The sequence below is a fragment of the Typopeltis vanoorti genome, chromosome 19 (assembly GCF_054136105.1).
Source record: "Typopeltis vanoorti isolate ZY-2024b chromosome 19, IOZ_Tvanoo_1.0, whole genome shotgun sequence".
Lineage (NCBI taxonomy): Eukaryota > Metazoa > Arthropoda > Arachnida > Uropygi > Thelyphonidae > Typopeltis > Typopeltis vanoorti.
In genome coordinates this window covers 3700046-3717851 of record NC_143567.1, presented here as the reverse complement: position 1 = coordinate 3717851, position 17806 = coordinate 3700046, and the positions used below count along the sequence as shown (strand labels likewise).

At 33.9% G+C, this 17806-nt stretch overlaps 1 protein-coding gene across 2 annotated transcripts in view; it reads right to left on the bottom strand.

Annotated features, from left to right (window-relative positions):
* LOC150095824 (uncharacterized) overlaps nucleotides 1-17806 on the bottom strand; it is a 229852-nt gene that overhangs the window by 211012 nt on the left and 1034 nt on the right. The window contains exon 2 of one of the 2 annotated variants that reach the window (XM_090408906.1): nucleotides 15059-15277. The exons of the other annotated variant lie outside the window; for it this stretch is intronic. The gene's annotated coding sequence lies outside the window, so the exon portion shown is untranslated. The remainder of the gene's footprint in view (nucleotides 1-15058; nucleotides 15278-17806) is intronic. 2 annotated transcript variants of the gene reach the window in all.

The following is a 17806-nucleotide window of genomic DNA, read 5'->3' as shown; positions in this document are numbered from 1 at the left end:
TAATACGTTATGGCTTAAGTTCTGTTTTTATTCTTTAATATTTAAAGAATAAAATCCTTTGGTCTGTCGCTTGAACAGTTTTTACAACTCCTTAAAATACAAGACATTTGTAAAAACCTTTTCAAAATCTTGGTCCAAACCAACTATCCTGAGAACACACATCTACAGGTATAATAGGTTTGGCTACCGTTACGTAATCTCACATACATCTGGTGTAGATGAATTTCACGACCGATTTGTGTGGAAGCAAATTACCGAGGTTGCTTGTGATAATTACTTTCAGGAAAGCTCACTATTGGGAAGCATATCGATTATTTCATTCTTAGTTATAATTAAAGATATATGTGTGTGTGTGTGGAGAAAAAATTAAAAAAAAAAAAAGCTACTGGAAGGTACCTGAATATTATTATATGTAGGCGACAAACAAAACTCCGAAACCTAAATTTATACTTTTCGGTATGAATGCTAAAGCTAATTTTAATTAATTAGCAAGCATATTGCACTATTGTAGTTTAAAATGTGTAACAAAACTTCACAGGCATGCAGAACTAAGCAGCCCTTTCTCTCTCTGGCGGGGGGGAGGAAGAGACAGCGAGGACTGCAATTTCGGGTGGAAAGACCTACATTCGAATCCCGTTGTAGTACTACAAGTGATTTAGTAGATTTCACGGGAATACATAGAATTTTTTCCATTCGGAAATTCAGGTTTTTCTGCTGAATGCCAAGCAAACAATCAAAGAACACGCGCATGCTGAAGTCATGTACTTTCAGCATGACTCGTTACTACACTAGCATGGCGTGTGTACCCACAGCCAGAGATAATATACTAACATGCTCAGCTGCTGTGTAGTGATCTATCTAAAGCGGTGGGAACGAACAGAACTGTAACTAGCTCTTTCAGCGCCAAAGGCAAGAATAAAAATTGCGCATCCTCCCCTACCCCAATAGTTTCACAGCATTATTTTGCAGGAAAAAAAAGGAAGACAGGGATGCAATGGTTGGCGTGAAATGATGCAGAATCTCTAGTTCTTTTCTTTTATTTTTTTATTTATTATTATTTCAAGCCTCCGTAGCTCAGTAGGTATAGACGAAACCCTTTGGTCAGAAAGACCTGGGTTCAATTCCCGTCTATGACGTGAGGAACTTTGATCTGGTCTCTTTCGACTAAAGGTGAGTTAACTGGTCTCATGCGGTTAACTTAGTTTTTCATCCCTCAAGACAGGCAAACCGGCGCCGTGAACATAAACGGCTACAGTCATAAAATATACTACGGCAAGGGAGACAACGGGAAATCACCTCGTTCATTATCATCTCCTTAGTATGGTAGCATACAGCCATACCGCTGAGGGAATAGAATAGGATTATTATTTTTATTTTATTTATTTTTAATATAATAAAAATAATGCTGTTACGGTTCTGGAAGAGTAAGAACAAAAAAAAAAAAAAAAGCATTTTTTGTTGCTATTTTAACACACTATTTAAGCTTATGAATGCAGCGTGTTTCAAGAAATGATCGCTAAATTATTATTATTATTCGCGATACCTCCAAGGAGTCCGAAGACTCTTCGCGGGAGGACACCTACAACTGTCTGAACTACTACAAATGAAACTTTATTTATTTTTTAATCAACTGTAAGAAACGCTTAATTTATATTACAACCCAAGACGTGAAACTCGGAAGACTTGCACAAATAGGCATTTTTTTCCCCTCATAGGAACAAATTATATCGTATGGTACCGACCGAACTAATAATATGAATTCGATTTTAATAATGTTGTTCAAACTCGCGGCTTATTTTGTTTTTTTTTTATGTGAATTCCACCCAAGAAAGGCTGTTAATTTACAACTTCTGGTTAAGTACTCCAGAAGTTGTTCAAGAAACTCATGCCACTTCTGGCTTATGATGTGAAACTACCACTCTGGTTTAGCAGACTGGTAATCTTACATCGCGACGAAATACATCTATCACTTAGAAGACTTGCATATGACACAGAACTATGCCTAGAGTGGAATGCAAAGCCACAGACTATTCTGTTCTGAGAAAAGACAAAGATTGTTTACTTGATCATTTATGTTACATATAAAATACTGTATAAAATGAGCCGTTCGATTCTCGTCATGACAAGGGGAATCTTCATATGGCCTTCTCACCCCCCTCCCCCGGGAGGGGTTGCAGTGTTTTTCTCCGGAAATTCGGGTTTCTCAGGATGGCTGCCTGCTCGAAACAGAAGACACTCTGGAAACCGCAATATACTATGTCGCTGTTTTGGATCTTTGGAAACTTATCTTTTGTCATGTTACAATTTTATTGAACTTTTATTCTACCATAAGCAACTTTTAAATATTACTCATTCAGGTTTTAAATAATATTCAATGTCGTATACTGAACTGTGAGTTATTCGACTTCGCATTCTTTATCTCGTTAATATAACTGCATTATTTTTTCCAAGTTTAAAAAGAAGCAATAAGCCCAACAATTATACTAATATATATAATATAGGCTTTGGATCCCTAGAGGTGTCATAATAATAAATATCATCATCATAATGCTAAATACAGATATAGACCTTATGATCTATTCATGTCTGTTTTTTATTAAATCTAACAGCCTCTTCTGAGAGGTCTTCCCGATTGTTTATTTTATTGTTTAGTACACATGGAGGTCATTATGCTGTTTACATGTTCTGTCTAATTATATTTATATCTGTTTAGTTTTTCTTCTATTGATTTTATGTTTAGTCCTTTATTTTATTTTTTTTACGATTCTTCTCGTGAATTTCATATCACTTGTTTTTGTTTTGTTTTATCTTGACAAACCATTCATTTGTTGACTAACTTTCGCTGCCATATAATAATGTAGATACTGCTAAAGTATTAAATTTTTAAGCGTGTTTCTTTTGTACAAATTGAGAATTGTGTTTATCAGGCTTATAACCTTCAAACATTTTGAAGTTTTTAATTGTTAATTAAAATTGTTTAATTTTTAAATGTCCGTAAGGATATGTGCGTTGCATTATGGGATACTAAGGCAATCGATGTGGAGTCATTAGCTTCTATATATACAAGTAGCCCACTTGTATATAATAGAACATGCAAACTTTGCTTACACTTGGATAAAAGATGAAACCATGAATATAACTTCTTGGCATATTCAATTTATATTATAACCAAGTGGGGAAAACTTTCAATATTCTACTATAAATTTTGTATCATGTATTCAATAAAACTAATACATCTGTAATTGGTAGGTTTTCTTTTATCCCGTTAAAAAAAAAAAAAATGGTATTTAATATTACTGGTATTTGTCGTTTCTGATGAAATGTTTTCCAACAAATTTATAGTTTGCAGTTTCATTCCGTCTTCTACTGCTAACCGTCTTTTACTTTACTTAGGTTGTTCTTTAATTCTGCAAGTTTTTGGTGTAATTTTTATATTAGTATCATGTGTCCAACGCCTAAAGTAATCTAGGAATTATTTTAAGAGATATTTTACATATGATATATAAAATACTGAAGCATATGAATTGCATTCATATGCTTCAGTATTCTATATTCATATGAAGAAAATTCAGTATTTTCTACATACGATACAAATTTTTCTCACCTTTCTGTGTCTCTTTCTGGTTTCTCATTTGGCTACTGCTCGTCTTCTTTTATATTCAATTTCGTGTTCTTGTTTGTTTTACTACTTCTGTATCTTGTAAAGGCTAGGTTTTTATTTCATTCTCATACGTGTAATTTTTTTAATTATCGTTTTATGGTATACCATGTATACGAGGAGCAACATGAAGTTTAGAAAACCCTAAATAAGCAATATCTCACTATAAAAAAAAAAAAAAAAAAAAAAAAAAAAAAAAAAAAAAAAACATCCGACATGTAAAAATAATAATAATGAAATAAATTAAAATAAAAGCGAGCTAAGTAGGAAGCAGGGGAGCTGGCTGTAATTTCAAAAAAGAACTGCAAATTTACAATTCGTATTTATAGGTGATAATTATTTACATAATTACAGTTTTAAATTTTACTCGCAGTTGAATATTCAAGACGATATTTCCATTGTTTTCGCAAGAAACTATCGTGGTGGTTGAGACAAATTTGTGGTATTCAAAAAAGGCGCTATCCACGTCTGTAAAAATTCGCCGCGTGCGTCAAAATAAATCGCGTTTAATGAAACTGCGACCTCTTTTTATTATACTGCACACACTATAGATATATTTTTATTAATAATAATAATTTAATTAATATAATTAGTATATCTAACGTGTATATGAATTAATAGTAATAATTTCCAGCTACAGTTAAACAATATTATTACAATTAGATTGTTTTGGTTAACATATAGCACAGAATGATATACATTCAATTTTTTGATAAATTATAACCTTATTCCAAAGATCTACTAAGTTTAGAATTCTTTTTTGAAAAAAGTTTTTTCTTTGGAGGCAAAAAATGATATCAAACTCCTTTGGACATCATCTTGCGAACGGAAGGTTTTATTCTGTTATTTCTATATTTAGTTTTTATGCTGTGTTCTAAAGACCTGAATAAGTGATAGTCACTAGGGGAAATATCCAGCAAATATGGAGGATGTGGTAGAAGTTACCATCCTAACTGCCTAATTTTTTCTTGTCATTCTTACAGAATATGGTTTTGCATTATCTTGCTGCAAAATTACCCCTTTTCGATTGACAAGCGCAGGACGTTTGATTAACAATGCTTGATGCAGTCGCTCTAATTGTTCACTGTAGATGGCTACTGTGATAGTCTTACCTTGTTCCATGAGTTCGTAATGAATAATTGCATGAATATCCAATTATTCATTGCAACCAAACACACAACAGAACCTTTTGTGGATGAAGCCCATCTTTAGGTGTTGGAAATGGAGAAAGTCTCTGTTTTTTGCGTTTATTATTCTTACACAGCACCCATTTTTCATCACCAGTTACGATCGTTCCAAAAAGGGGTCATTTTGTTGTCTGGCCAACAATGAATTGCAAATCGCCCGTCTCTGTGCTTTATTGTCTTCTGACAGTTCATGCGGTACCCATACACCCTGTTTAAGAACCTTGCCACTCTTATGTAAGTGCTCTTGGACAGTTGACCATGATGAATTAAGTTTCTCTGCTAATTCTTGTATGGTTTGTTTTGAATCTGATTCAACGAGAGTCTTAAGAGCATCGTCATCTAGAGTAAGAGGTCTTCCAGATCGAGGACGATCAGAGAGATCAAAATTTTTTTCTGCAAATCTCCTAAACCATCGCTGACATTTGTTAACTTTCAATACGTCTCCATAAGTTGAGCAAATGATTTTGGTAGCCTCGGTAGAATTCTTTCCTTGGTGAAACAAAAACAGCATACAATGACGTAAATGGTGCTCTTCAACTTTAAAGTCCGCCATATTAAAATTTTTTTTTTTTTAAATAGAAAAGTAATGCCGATATTTAAAAAAAAACCACATTTAATAATTTATGTGTTATTTAAGAAAAAACAATGCTAAAAATGACCTATTAAAAATAACTGACTACTTTCTGGTCCCCCTTATATAATGTCTACTGAATTGCTGGTGCTCATAAATACCACTGAAGTGGCATATGAGATGGATGGACCGACAACACACACAGGGAATGCTATGATGCTTTACAGAGCTGGAAAAGCTCGTAGAGTGGATCTTAGTAAAGTTGTATGGGATGTTGCATGCTCGCTTCTTTCATAGTGAGGTATGTCCTTAAGGCCCTTTTTAGGATCTGTAGTTCACAAAGTTTTTGTTTAACATATCTTGGATGAAAAAGCTTAAGGTGGCTTTCCCATAGTGATTGTTTTATTTATCTGATATAATTAGTTTTCTTCTTATACAATACGTGGGTCTGGCTATTCTGCAAGTTAGCAATGTAATGTTTCAATATAAGTGTGTAGCAAGTATAACATAGTGTAGTAGTTGGTTGTCAGTATTTTATGTTCTCTCATTGATGTACAGTAAAAGTTAGCATCATCTCTCTGTTCCAAAAAGATTGACTTTATTTCATACTGTAGGGATATTAATCTATTTAGTTCATAGTCTGCATAGATTGCCATAGCTTACCTTTATACGTTTTCACATACTGTCTCGTATATATATATTATTGCTTTCATGTATGTAAGCGCTGTCTTTTAGTATGTAGAACTTGCTCGGCAATTATCTGGCTATTTCAGTTTGTGAATCTGCATCAAAGTAAATTCCAAGCTGTTGAATTCTTTCAACCCAAATGGTGATGATGACATTCTTAACCATAATGAACAGAATAATATCAATCGTATGCCTAAATATATCTATCTATCTATCTATCATGCAATATATATATATATATATATATATATATTGCATGTGTGTGCGTGCGTGCAAATTGCATGTCTCCTGGGCGGTGGTTTGTTTAATTGTGTAAAAAACTTGAATAGCCCTGATAACGGTTCTTCTCATGCTATCCTGTCAAAACAAGTGGAGGTACAGGGGTACCTGAGTGATGGTTGTACTAACGTGTTCTGTATGTAGGGAGGTGGATGTCAGTTTGTTATACAGTATACTTATATGTCAATTATGGACCGGATAACCGTTATGCTATTCTGGAGATGCCAAGCTATCTGGTATTTATTCCTATTTAATACTTTTCAAATTACATTTTGGAAAATCTTTGCATGATTAGGAAATCACAACTGATTGTGCCCACATGAATTTGGAATGAAATACAGATATAAATTCAATGCTACATACACAGTATGAGAAGACAAAGAGAGAAAGATGTCCTTGAAAGGTACTGTGGTGTCATATGCTATTATCAATTCATAGAGATATTATTTCCCATATGAATTGCATCATATATATGTTTGAAAGATAAGATTGTATGGAACAGAATTCTTCCATGATATAAATGTGACAAAGCATACAAAAAAGAACTAGTAGGATAAAAGAAAATGCCTGCTTTAACTTGCAACAGAAACAAACAAAATACTGAGAAGCACAATAAGTTTCCTTTAGAGATAAAAGACATATCATTTTTATTTTTGATTTTTAGTGGAACCTGGCATAGTAATTAAATAATAAAGCAACACGTTAAAACCACAGTGATTCTTTAATTAGTAAAAGGACAGATATTTCTTACTCAAATTAATAGTACATCTTCAGTGTCTGTAACAGTAACGGAATACAAGCAAAACGTTTGGTGGATCACCTATTAAAATACAATTGTTACTGCGTGCTAGGAAATAATAGAAATAACAATTTTAATCTATTAAGATAAATGGTTTTTTACATAAGATAAAAGTCTCCCAGATCTTTGAGAGAGACAGACAGTCATTTCTATTTAAATTTGGTCGGTGTAAGATAGTTTCACATGGCATAGTAATTAAATAATAAAGCCACACGTAAAAACCACAGTGATAGCTTTAATTAGTAAAAGGACAGATATTTCGTACTAAAATTAATAGTGAAACTATTAATTTTAGTACAAAATTAATTATTTGTGTAACTATATTACACCAACCGAATTTAAATAGAAATAACTGTCTTCTCTCTCAAAGATATGGGAGACTTATCTTATGTAAAAAATCATTTATCTTAATAGATTAAAATTGTTATTTCTATTATTTCGTAGCACACAGTAACAATTGTATTTTAATAAGTGATCCACCGAACGTTTTGCTTGTATTCCATTCCTATTATTACAGACACTGAAGATGTACTATTAATTTCAGTATGAAATATCTGTCCTTTTACTAATTAAAGATATCACTGTGGTTTTTACATGTTGCCTTATTATTTAATATCATTTTTAGTCAGTGGGATAAGCATCTCTGTAACATATCCACATAGTGAGAATTTTTTTTTAACTCTTTCTGTTGTATGAATAAAATTTCAGTTTTTTTTTATTTTAATTTGTATTATGATTCACAGTATCATATATGTAGTGCTTATATATAACTGAAAATTCCCAGTACTATTTTGCTCTGATTTCATGTGTGTGTGTGTGTGTGTGGTTGGGGGGGTGATGATCCACTGTGGCGATTTGCTGCTAGCATAACAGTATTCATTTTCAAATTTATCTCCTATATCACTAATCGAAATTACGAAGAGCCAGCTATTAATACAAAATTCATCTAATGCAGTTGTAATTAAGGTTAACAGTGAAACTGAGATTCTGCCATGATTTGTCACATCATATTAAGAAAGTGTTGACTAAAAATTGATACAGGTATGTAGAAATAATGACAATTGGATGGAATTTCTGATGAGAAATTCCATCCAATTGTTTTATTTGCACAAATAAAGAACACTCCATTAACTGCTTCAGTCTCCACACCCTTTCATGAAAGAAAGGAAACAATAAAAATTCGCTCTCATATCTCAAAAATTAATAATTCTTATCAGTTCTTATCCACGATGATAAGTCTTCTATTTTCTCTTTTGAATAAATTTATCAGTTACTGCTCCCAAATATAAAAAAATCAGGCTTTTGTACTCACATTTTCTGCGCAATTCCAAAGTTGTTGTGTCCTACCACAATTTATCAACTTCCTACAATGAGCCTGCTGATTCCTTGGCAGTTGATGCGATGATAATTTTTTATTTATATATATATATATATATATATATATATACACACAGGACAACTCCAAAGGTTATATCTCCTTGCCATATATTAGCACACTATCCAAAAAATTGAGTAGAATCTTAAAGAAATTTAACATACCAACGTGCTCCTCGACTCTTCCAAAAATAAGATCAAGTTTCAGCAACTACAAACAATCTCACAACCTTCTACAATTCCCAGGTGTATAAAAAGTCACACGTGAGTGCGGAAAACCTTACTATGACCAAATGGAGAAATCTATCCTCCTACGTCTCTAACACCAGAGAGACATTGCTTACAAGAGAACCAGAGCTACTCCCCTATCAGGCCATGTCCTGTTTTCAATAAGCACAAACAACGAAAGCCACCAACATGAAGTAAATTAGACAACAACTTCAAACCTACACATTTGCCACGATGAGGTAGAACGCCGCATTGTCGAGTCAAAAGAAATCACCTTGGACCCTCTTCATATGAACAATAATCTCAGCTATAATTTGCCTGACTCTTTCAGCTCTACTATCAGATACTGGAGATCACGTGGTTCCACAAACGCACACATGTACAACAATAGAACTTTAACACGAACTATAGCTCAAGTTCATAATGACTGTAATTTACAGTCGAATATTATGGCTTTATAATTGTATAGCTTTAGAGCACCTCAATGTTTTTCTCAGTGTCTTTTAATAGCCTTCTATGTTCTTAACGCCTGATGAAGTCAATCCTGACGAAAAATGTTGCATTTTCAAATAAATCTCAATTTGTTATAATTCTAGATATTAAAATGATCACATCCAACCTCCGAGTTAATAGTAGTAGTCATTATATATATATATATAATGAAAGAGATTTAATAATCCAGCAACAAAAAGGATGCTGTTTGGAAAGACATGGGGTCTAGAATGGAAATTCAAGTCTGTCAAAATAAATGCACAGGACTTTTAATACTTTTCTTTGCATGAAGGTTAGTTAGCTGGATTTATACAGAGATAGCAGGGTTCCCTTTCTTGGAAACTCAGATTTTTCATTCTACAAAACAAAAATTGAGGAATCAGAACACATGCAATTGACAAGACAGACACAGACAACTGTAAGGAAAAGATTAAGTACTCTATCATAATATTATACCAAGTTACTTAATTTGCTCATAATACACAATGAATGAGCAGAAAGGAAATTGGTAATCCACTCACAAAAGGTAGGAAAGAGAGAGAGAGCAGCGTGGAAAGGTCGTGATACCAGATGCAATCAAATGCCTTGAAGATATCAAGACCAGCCACAAGAGATTCTCCAATCTTTCTGTCATCATGGCCTGGTCTTCAAAAGGTAGGTCAAGTTTGCAAGGAGATTTGCCATAGAATGGTGGAAGAGGGTTAGCACATGTGTCAAGAGGCACTCTTGTTTCAGCGATTTGAGTACCTTTTATAACAGAGTCATAAAAGTAGTTGATGAGGAAAAGGCATGTGTACTGCAATTTTGAAGTACAGTATAACATGCTTTACTCTCATCACTCATAGATCTGGATTTTATTAAGGCATTTGACAGAGTGCCATCTGATGAGTTTTTATTGAAGTTGTAATCACACAGCTAATTTCCCATTCAATCCAGATTACTTATTTGCAAATAATGCTCAAGAAGAAACTTATTCCATACAACAGAACACAGGTAACAGGGATGAGAAATTAGCAGAGGTCTAAAACTGAACTGAATACTGATGGTGACTCATTGCTATTTAGATTTCCACAATTTTGTGAGAGAAGTAGAATTATACACATAATTTTGGGCAGACAATGCCCGTGTGGGTGGTGAGGACCACAATGCAGGTACCAAACATCTGCTAAAGAATGAAATGTCTTCAATCATTAATCAGGCTGCACTTTGAGGAATTTAAGGTGTTTTTAGAAGCATCTCACAAAGAAATATTCCACACCATAAAAGATTTGCAAATTGAGGATAGCAGTTATGCAGATAAGAATTTATTCAAAGTTGATAAAAAATAGTTCAGCTATATAGATGCAGTATGTTTCTTCTGCATATCTTTATGTGATATTTGAAGTAGCAAGCAGAGTGAATTACTGTATATTGAGAAAGGAAGGAAGGACTGAGTTTGGAAAGTTTGATTTTGACTACATTATCTATCTTTTCCACACTGGTGTGATCAGTATTCAGAAAAGTGAAAGTATTTCTAGCATGCCAAGTAAAGAAGATTGTGCAGTTTACTGTAATCTGCTAATTTATGAATTTGCTGACAGTGAAAGAAAATTATCAATGTACAATAGAAAGAATTCAGGTCAGAGAAGCACTGAAATTGTTTGAAATAAAATATAAGAAAAATATGCCTGCTGTGATAAAAATCTTCATAATGATTTTATGGATGATGTATAAGAAATTGATTACTGCAATCCAAAGTGGTTTCTCCAAAAATGAAACTACCTTGGACAATAATTGTATATAACTACAGGAAAACAGCATTACTTTTTTCAGTTGATAATATTTTATGTGAATGAACAATTTAAACTTTAAATTCTTGGATGAAGACTAGCTGGATTTGTTTGAACAAATCAAGCAATAGTATTTCTGGTAAGCAGTGACAAACTAAATTTATCTCCAAATAATTTTCCTTAAAGGACTGACACTATGAAGTGATTTAGTTTTAATTATTTGAAAAATCTGTTCTCATAAGTAAAAACTAAATAGGTGGAAAACAACATACAAGAATTAGCAAGCCTGCAGAAAAAACTTTACATCCTATGAGGTTGCAAAGGAAAGGAAGACAACAGGAAAATGCATATAAACATAAAATAATACTGCTGAATCTGTTTTATTCCACCATAAATATCACTACACTGTGTTTAACTAACATGTGGCTTAAATTCCTCAACTAATGCTGAGGATAGAGAGATGATCTTGACAAAACTCAACAGACAGAAATCGTGTGAAATATGATCAGAAAAGCAATATAAAAAGCCATTTCACTTGGTTAGAAAGTAAATTATACTTGCCAAGAAATTATATTCTTGTTTAATCTTTATCCAAGCATAAGCAAACAAAGTTTACATGTGAAATATCTTCATAACTGAGCTACTGGTATATATGCTGATGAATTCACATCCAATGCCTTAGTCAAGTATCCCACTGATGAAACCCCAATAAAGGCCAAAACCAGTCTGGGCAGTGGCTCTCCCTTAATGCTTGACATTATACACTTCCAAAAGGAAGTATGTTTGACATTATAGAATACTAAGGCAATTGATATGAAGTCATCACCCTCCATAGACAAGCAGCCTAGTTGTGAAGATACTTCACATGCAGACTTTGTTTGCTTATGCTTGGATAAAGGATTAAACAAGAATATAATTTCTTGGCAAGTACAGAAGATCAATATAGTTGTGAAATGGGAATGCAAAGATTTTGTCCTTTTGGATAAATATCTCGGAAAAACCATATCATCTGTATTATCTTTTGGACTGAGCACTCCTATTAACATATAGAAATTCATTAACTTGCTCAGTATTATTGGGTTTATATAATTAATATTTAAAAAAACTGAAAGATATTGTTGAAACACTGTTTTCTGTTAAAGTATGAAAACAGAGAGCAACCATTTCTAATTTCTTCAACATACTCTTATAGATAAATGCATACCACTTCTTAAACTACTCTTTCATCCAACAGAAAGATTAATACTTTATAAACAAGGTTGTCAATTTCCTGATCTTAAGCCAAATTAATTATCACTGCTAATCTCAGGTGGTATGGTCACTTAAATAGAATGGGAGAGAAAAGATTAGCAAAACAAGTATTCTCTGCCAGGTTAAAGACCTAGACCAAGATATAGGTGGATTGATACAGTAAAAAAGTGCCTCAGAAGACAGATATATAAGATCTGATAATGTTGGAGTCTCGAGTTTGGAGGAAAATTGTAGACAGGAAGTTAGTAATGATGTAAGTTTTTCATACAGTACTATCATATCCTGTACATTCCTTGAGGGTACATGTCAGGAATTTGATAATGATGAATTTTAAATACTTTTGAAAATGACTGTGATCAGCTTCCCTGGTTCATTTAAATAAGGCATTAGACAATTTGTTCAAAAGTCACAATGAGACCAACATGTTTTCAACAGCAAATTTCCTCACCACCTGGAGGCAAACCACCTAATCAGTGACTGACAATATGAATTTCACCACTCTCAATCCACAGATGATATTCTACCCTACACTATCCACCTTTGGACTGGAGTCATGAAAATGATTTGGGAAACTTCAAGTTGGTCATTTTATTGCAAACTAGGTTACCAGCTTTTCTCACTGGTTGCTCACTATGTGTCATAGAACACAGTTTCTTCTCACCCAATTCCTCACCAATGGAGGAGCACCCTGCATTAGTGGGTAAATTTGTTGAGGTCTGGCAAAGAGGGCTGCTGGCAGACTACCATCCCATGGTCAGCCTTATACCCTTTGCAATTGGGTTGGCAGTTTCCTCTCCTCACATTTCCCCACCAATGCAGGAGTATCCCAAAACTATATACTTTCACCCATTCTCTTCCTCCTGTACATAAACGACTTGCTCTCGCCCACTTCATATCCATAACTTTGCTGATTACAGTGCACTCTTTTTCATTTGATAAACCTTGTAGTGGTCAATTATTAGAAGCTAAGTCTTAGGAGAACATGGTCCCCTATAACCAATGCCCTAAACTGTGATCTCCTATACTTCAGTGGGATGAGAAGACAACCTTGTAAACTTTGACATATCCAAAACTCAATCCTGTCTAAGAAGGGGAAGTGATATCACATCACTTCCACTTCTTGATACCAAATATGATCAGATCACCAATTTTTTAGGTCAACCTACACCTGCAGCTTTTTCTAAACACATCTCAGCTAGAACCTTAGCAACGGATATAAAACCTGACATTTTTGGTGGGAAGTAGCGTCTGCCTTGATCACTCAAGGCAGATGCTAATTCCCACCAATTATGAACACTGTATAAATCCCAATTTCACTCAACCATGAAACACGCTTACACATTTTAGGTATTGTACCTAAATCCTTTCTAAGATAGCTTCATGCTGTACAGAAGAGGGCAATCTGATTAATTGATGATCCCTATCCCTCTCTCACAGATGTTCACTTCTGTCTTGTAACTGTTCTACAGGCACTTTCATCAACAATGCTCTGATGAATAGGTCACTCCTTTGGATGAATTTCTCCCCAAACTGTAAGCTGTGGTCAAACCCATGATGGCATTTCTTATGATGATACCTTCTTTACTATTATTATAAGAACAGCCATTTTAATTTAATATTTTTATATAAATTGTAAATAAATAAATTGTTATTAAAATGTAATAAAATTAAAATAATATTTTGCCCATACATGCCATATATAGTCCAGCCCCAAACCAGCTTCTGTCTCCTATTTCATTCCATCTACCTCTGATCTTTGAAACTGCCCCCCTCACTATGTTATCTCCAAACACTACAATTAAAAAAAATATCCTTTCTTCTGACCATCTTGCCCATACATGGCACTGATGTGCCAGTTTCTTGCAGCCTTTTTTTGTGGGTCAGACCCCCCCCCCGAAAAAAAGCACAGTAAGTTACCAACCAATCAGATAATCTGCAACTCAATTTTTATTCATTACTATTATGTCCTGCTAAAAGGTTGCTGTTTACATGCTCAAAAAATGTTAGACCCTGCCAGATGCACTGTTCGTTTAGTAGCTACTCCACCTCTCCTCTCAAAATATTTTCCACACAAAGTCAAGCTTTGAGAATGGTCCTAAACAATATTTTAACAATTATACATAAAAGTTATATAATGTTAATTGCACAGTATCAGATTTGAGCTATGTTAATTTGCATCTTCTCTCATAGAAATTAACATAGCTCATAATCGGCCTCACAGACAAATCAGCCCTTCAGAACACATGCAATTTACAGACAAAAAATAGTAGTTGTTGTGGTGGTGGAGGTGGGCAGTAGATGGCGTTGATTCGTAGTAGAGGTTCGGTGTAGTGGTTGAGACAGTTGTAGGTGTCCTCCCGCGATGAGTCTTTGGACTCCTTGGAGGTATCAGGAATAATAATAATAAGATTTCTCATGACACTGACCAAGATGAACATATATTGTGCACCACACACACACACACTAGCATTGCTTCAGTTCAGCCAGCACTTCTTCAAAAGGATAGAGCTTATGTCTGAATTGTTATTGTACTTGTAAATTTTTTTGTCTTCCAGTTTTTGTCCAGCGGTAAAAAGAAAAGTATATATAGCAGAGATCCTTTAGCTAATATGGATGGCATTTCTCATAATGATATTCTCTTTACTATTATAAGAACAGCCATTTTAATTTTCATTTAATATTTTTACATAAGTTGTAATTAAATTAATTGTTATTAAAATGTAATAAAATTAAAGTAATATTTTAATTTAAAATTATGGCTACCGTTAGCATGTGTTTACAGTGCTTTCATTTTGAACGATGATGATTTTTTCACCAGTTACAGTAATGTAACAGGTGGAAAAATAATGACACTTATTAAAGCAGCAAAAATTGATGTGGAACTATATTGGCCTGGCCTCTTCGAGGAGTTGATTTGAAATCACTAATGTTGGTGCAGGTGCTGGCTTTTCTTCTTGGCTGCTGCAGAAAACAAAGCAGCATCTAAAGAACATCCCAAAAAAAGAAGAGAAAGAATCAGAGGAATTAGATAATAATAAGGGTTTTGGTCTTTTTCACTGATTGGTGTTACAAGTCCTATCTTTTCACTATTTGTACAATCAAGGAAAAAGAATAAATATTTTCAAGTTGTTTGTTAAAAAAAAATTGTTGTAAATCATAATTGTTATTATGCACTTGTGTGCAAAAAATGTATATGATCTCTCAGTTCACTTATCTTGTCTAAATGCATCTTCTTAAACTACTCTTTCATCACCATTCTTTCTTACTTAGTATGCCAATTACCAAAATAACACCCCAAAACATCATTTCTGGAAGACATTTCAGAACTCGCTGTAAGAGAATGGTGGTTGTACTTTGCCATGGAATATTCACTTGTGCAATATTAATTCAGCAATTAACAGTGTATGTAAGTCTCTTTAAATTTATTATATTAACTACTCTGCATTTATTTTATCCTTCCCAGGGCATATTCTTCTTGCATCATTATTTCCAAGTAATAAAGTCAAATATTAACAAACTTCTCATCTAATAGTTTTTGTAATAGAATACTTATAATAAAAAATAACTGAATATTTAATTATAATATAACAAAAATTAAAAATCAAGCTTCACCAGAACTAATTACTGTTAGTATACAGCAATAATATCCTCAAAAAGTTATAACAGAAGAGTGATATGACTGAAACACAACCAGATGGTATTCCATCAGTTGTAATTATAACCATGCTTCTAATTACAACTGATGGAATACCATCTAGTTTATTTTCCCTTTAGCTAACTAATAATATAAAATCTAAAGAATATCAAGATCATTCAGCACAGATCTTGATTTTTTTAAAATTAATTAGTGACTGTTCCTTCCCTCCCACTTTTTCCCTTAATATACAGGGTGTTCGGGATAAATTTGACAGTTTCGTAAGGAAAAAGAAAATCTTCTTTGTATCTATTAAATTTAATGAATTGACAAAAAAACATTACAGGCAGAGTTAATTACAATACTATCAACAAGATTTACTCAAAATAACCACCATTAGCATCGATCACAGCTTCAATTCTGCTTCGGAACCTCGAACAAGCTGATGCTACAGTCTCCCTGGGAAGGGCCGCAAAAACTGTTTTAATTTTATCCATTAACTGGGCTTTTGTATTACTGGAAGTGCGATTGGTGTCTTTTTCAACTGCGCCCCATACAAAATAATCCATGGGGTTAAGGTCTGGGGAGTTTGGAGGCCAAACATTTGGACTGGTGAAGTCGTAGAAATTTTCAGACAACCATTTTTGACTTTTCCCAGAGGTGTGGCAAGGGGCCGAATCCTGCTGCCATACATACGGCCTACCATTGGCTACCCTTGTTATCCAGGGCTTGACTACAGTTAGCAACTCCACGAACAAAGCCCGAATTCCAATGCCAGGGTTCTTCAACACCTGTTCCTGCAGATTTGCGAGGAATTCTGCTGTACGAACGCAATCAGATCGTCTGCTAGGGATCTTTCTTCTTGCTACATCCTCGTAGTCACCATTGCAAGTCTCTAGTTCATGCCCGATTGTTTTTACTGTATTCAGGGAGCATTGGGCAGCAGTCGTAATATCCTTATTTTGATGGCGGGCACGAATCATCATGATACAAGTTATTCTCTTCCATGATTCAGGTGGGTTCCAGCTATCCATCCTTTCTGACATCTTGTATATGAATGAAGAAGGGTCCAAACTTTTAAATGAAGAGAAGTGTGTGTTAATACATGTAACTTACGGAAAAATATAATTAATTATAAATATGTCAAATTTATCCCGAACACCCTCTATATATGAAGAAATATATATTATTTCTTTGCATTCTGTTCCATAGCATGATGACAGGTTTAAGGTAAGGGAATGTCATTTTGCAGAGTTTGATAAACAGGCATAACAAGGGTGATAGGACTGAAACATAAATCACTAAGAGTAGCTTAGCTAGTACATACTGTTATTTTGTGAAAGGATCAGGTCATTCCTGGAAACTGCCGCATTGATGTATTATAGATCTATATAAGTCATTCCTGGTAATTGCATAAAGGCATGCTACATAAGATCCAAACATAGCCATAAGCACTACTATAAGTATTGTGACCTTTCCTGGGATAAATAGGGGGGGGGAGGAAGAGGCATACATGCATGGTGAGTAGAATGAGCTGTCAAATTAGATGAGTACAGACACTGAACCCATTTAAGGTAAGATTATGACAGATACAACGGTTGAGAGATTACTTCCTACTTTTACCTACCTTGAGGAGTGCAACTGCAAGAAGTGTTTGGGAAATAAATTGTTGGTGTACTTCATTTTTAAAACGCGGTAACTTATGTTAGTGTTAGACCTCTCGCAATAGTGCACATATTCGGAAACCCTTGGTTCTAATAAAATAAATATAATATATATAATCTTTTGACCTGTCTGTAGTTTATAATTAATAAAAATATACAAATACAAAGAAGTTACTAAATGAAAACTCGTCCACTCATTTAAAAAAAAAATTT